The sequence below is a fragment of the Calidris pugnax genome, unplaced genomic scaffold (genome assembly GCF_001431845.1).
Source record: "Calidris pugnax isolate Ruff unplaced genomic scaffold, ASM143184v1 scaffold103, whole genome shotgun sequence".
Taxonomy (NCBI): domain Eukaryota; kingdom Metazoa; phylum Chordata; class Aves; order Charadriiformes; family Scolopacidae; genus Calidris; species Calidris pugnax.
In genome coordinates, this window is record NW_015090990.1 from 10,262,486 (window position 1) to 10,266,437 (window position 3,952).

At 53.1% G+C, this 3,952-nt stretch overlaps 1 protein-coding gene across 1 annotated transcript in view; it reads left to right on the forward strand.

Moving 5' to 3' along the window:
* The first annotated feature begins 2,665 nt into the window (after positions 1–2,665).
* The window catches only part of HOXD11 (homeobox D11), a 5,460-nt gene continuing 4,173 nt past the window's right edge, over positions 2,666–3,952 (forward strand). The window contains exon 1 of the mRNA XM_014954225.1: positions 2,666–2,906. The gene's annotated coding sequence lies outside the window, so the exon portion shown is untranslated. The remainder of the gene's footprint in view (positions 2,907–3,952) is intronic.

The window sequence follows — 3,952 nt, forward strand, 5'->3', positions numbered from 1 at the left end:
CCGCCCGCCGGGCCCCGGGGGAGCGCGGGGTCTCACGGCGGCGGGGACGGTGCGGGCGGTGCCGCCGCCGCCCCAGGTGGCCGGGCCGGGCCCTGCCCTTCCAGCGCCGCTGACTTTGGCCTTGTCCAAGAGCGGCCCCAAACAAACCGGCGGAGGAGAGAGAGCGGGCGGTGCCGAGGCCGCGGAGGGCCGGGGCTGGGGCCGGGGCCGGGGCAGGGGCTGAGGCAGGGCTGGGGGGAGCAGGGCCCCCCCACAGACACACAGCGAGGTGCTGCAGGCGCAGGAGAGGGGAGAGCCCGGAGGCTTTGGTGGGTTTGATTATTTTGTGAGACCGTCCCCATGGCCGTTTCCGCAGAGGTTTTTATGAGGGAAGGAAGGTGGAGGGGGGGGGGACTCACGCTTGCAGCTTTTTGCCCAGATACAAACCTCAGAGGATGAAGCAAGCAGAGGGGCTGGGAGCCTTGCCCAAGCCGTCTGATTATTGTTTTAGGAGGAGAATGAAATCGATTTCCCCCGCATCTTGCTGACAGGCTTTCTCTGCCGGGAGCCGCCAGCCGGCCCCTGCAGCACCCGAGCAGCGGGGCTGGCCGGAGCAGAGCCTGGGGAAATGCGAAATATTGCCTTGGGCTGATTCTCCAGAACATTAAAATAAAAAAAGAAATTCTCACGGAATTTTAGGTCCGGATTAAAACGCCTTTTGGCTGCAATCGCCACCTAAATCTGTTTCCAATGAAGAGGCGTTTCCACCCGCGAAACCTTGGGTTGCCTCTCCCAACAGTAATAATAATTACGCTGGCGGAGCCTGCGTTATTTTCTGGTATCTAAAATAGGCTCAGATATGGTTGTTCGGGGCGTATCCGACAAAGCTAAACAACCCCAAGGAACGGCACAAAGCAACCACCTATTTCCATGGGGCTATTGCCTTCCTGAAGGCAATAAACTCATTATTTCATAAAGAGACATATTTGAACTTCGCTCCTACCCGCTCCTTCGCTTGCAAGCACTGCTCGCGAGGGCACAGTGGTCCAGATGATTTTGGAGGCAAATGCCGGATTTCTAGGAGGGCAGAAATGCAGCCATCTTCCCGAAAGCTTTCCAGAGGTCCCCAAAGGTAACGCTGGGGTGATGTTTCGGGAGGGAGAAGGAAAACCAGCCCAACTTGGAGGCGCATTTCTCGCCGTCCAGAGTGACCACTCTCACTGCATTGCCTGACGCAGACAAAAACCTACCTCGCTCATGGGGGGTGACTCTGCCCGGGGAACAGCGGGGGCGAAGCAGCGACGGGTGAGGCTCCCCGAGGGAGCGGGATGCACACCTTAGACACCTACAGCCAGAGGCACCACCCCTGGGTCCCTCCAAACCTTCCAGGCGTGCAGCCCCTCTGCTGGGGCTGGCGCATTGCGGACAATAAAAGTCGCTTAATTCAGTAGCATTTCCCTAATTAAAAAAACTAGAAGCAACCCCAACGATGCAAGCCAGGAGAAAAGGAAAAACTAGATAAAGCCCCTTTTCTTATTCCCTCCTGGAATACTATTCAGCCGGCTACAGTCCGTGAGAAATGCACCCTTAATGCCGTCCTTTCCTGTCCTAACCCACCCCATTACAACCAGTCCCTTTATTACACGGATGATGTGGAATCCGAAGAGGAACCTCGGGTGAAAAGATGTGAAAGGCAATGGGTTATTTATTAAACGTATCTGATCCACGACGACACCTTAATGCGAAGCGTCTAGTCTAAATCGCCCACGAAAGGAATAAAAGCAGAGGAGGTAGGATCTCAATGACAATGTGATGTGAAAGTGTGTGTGTTAGGTACGTGTGTATGTGCGTGTCCATGGACAGGCGCACCCATTCCCGCAGCCCCCGTTGTGTGTAACCCCGTGTGCGGACACACACAGCCGCACACACTTGCGGGCGCACCCTGAGCATAGACACACAGGCGGGAGAAAATGGTGCATGATTTCACGCGTGCCCACCCTCCACGTCTCAGCGTTGCGGGCGTTTGGGGAGGCACACACTCGTGGGGCAGAGCTGCGGAGACGGGGCGCGCCCTGCCCTTGCGCGGCTCTGCCTGCGCGCCCTCCCTGCGCACCCTGCCTGCGCGGCTCTGCCTGCCCACGCCCGCCTGAGCCGCCCCGTGGGCACATGTGCGCACACGCGTGTGCGGCACGCCGGGTGGGCGTGCAGGAGATGCACCCGAGTGAGGTGGATGTACCCTGCGCCCTCCGGCTGGATTATTTCGGGTGTCCTCCCAGCTGTGTTTCGCCCCCTGCCCGGGCTTTGTGGGCGCAGGGAGGGGTGCGAGGAGGGGGGAGGGGGAGCGGCGGGCACCCGCCTGCTGCACCCACGCCCGCGTCCCCCCGCAGGATGCAGGCGACCATCCATCCCTTTATTTACTCCAACATAAACATCTTATCTTTGCATTCCGACCGCAGCCTAAGCGTGATAAAGCCCTTCCGAGGGGGCTCTCCATTCCTCCTCGTTTGATAAGGCTGCAAACGCAACTCGGCTTGTTGGGAATGGCTCTGGATGCCTTTGTGCTTCCTAAAAGAGCATAAATAATTAAAGTTTGGCAGGGAGGAAAAGCTTTCTTGCAGAACTGTAGTGGCAATAAATGAAATGACTCAGAATCTCTTCTCCAGTCGGTTTTTACGAGAGCTGCCAGACAGTGTCTGTTCACGTTCTCCAGATACTAGGGGCGCCATAACAAAGTTAAGGTCAAGTTAGTGTCTTATCTTGGGTGGCACAAAAATACCGCATCTTCTCCAACCGGACCGGGTATATTTTTAAACCTGAATGTTATGCAAGTCGCCTTAATTTCCACGGAGGGCTTTTGGAAATGTCACTTGGACCCGAATACTTGGCAATTCCAGGCAACGGTTGCAGATGTTTCAAGACGCCTAACGGTAAAGTATTCGCCTGACTGTGTACATGATGTGCATTTATGTTTCGATGCTATTTAATCGGCGTGAGGGAACAAAAAAAAAAAAAAAAAAAAAAAAAAGGGGAGGGGGGGGGAGGGAGGGAGGAAGGGGAGGAAAGAAGGAAGAAAAAAGTTCAGATTAGAAAGAAGCTTTCCAGTACATGATGTGCATTTATGTTTCGATGCTATTTAATCGGCGTGAGGGAACAAAAAAAAAAAAAAAAAAAAAAAAAAGGTGATGGTGGGGAAGATAAGATGTATGTAATGCTCCGAGCTGGGCTGGGAACCGAGGAACCGACCCGGGATTAAAATCCTCTGGCAGGCGGGGACCCCCAGCTCTGCCATAGTCCAGCGGGGTCTCTACTGCGATATTGGTCTCACATTTCCAAAATTAGGTCGCTTTTTAAGGGACTGTTTCCTAAAAGGGCTGTTTTCGTATTAACAAATCGTCGCCATGTCTTTGAACTTGAATTAGTTGAAACCAGTTGGCTCCTGCGCCAAAATTTAATTGATGCTAGGCTTGCTGCATCGAAAGAAAGGTGAAGGATTCTGGCTAAAGGGTAATTAGTTGTTTGAACGGTAAAGAAAATGAAGCTCCATAGGTTCCCAGAGCCATCTCTCCTGATGATCTAGGCGATCAGAAATCTGGGGGCACAATCCAAACGGATTCCTGCCCTGCGCTGCTGCAAGCTCAGGGTGGTAAGTGACAGAGAAGCCATTTTAACTGCGCAGACATCGGTTTTAGGAGGTTGTTCATGTGTTGCAGCAGAATCGAGAAGGCTCGAAAGTTACAGATAAAGGGAGGGAATGATGGTTTTGTGCCTTGGTTTCTAGTGATACCTTGAGAAAAGTCTATCTGCTGGGAGCAATGTGTGACATTTGAGGTGGTTTGCGAGCAAGGCACCAAGGCAAAAGATTCCATACTGTATGGAAAAGAAAAAAAAAAAAGGAAAAAAAAAAAAAGGAAAAATTTTTTTTCCCATGACTTCGTTTTTAACCCCAAATTTTAGGCCAAAAGCAAACTGATGG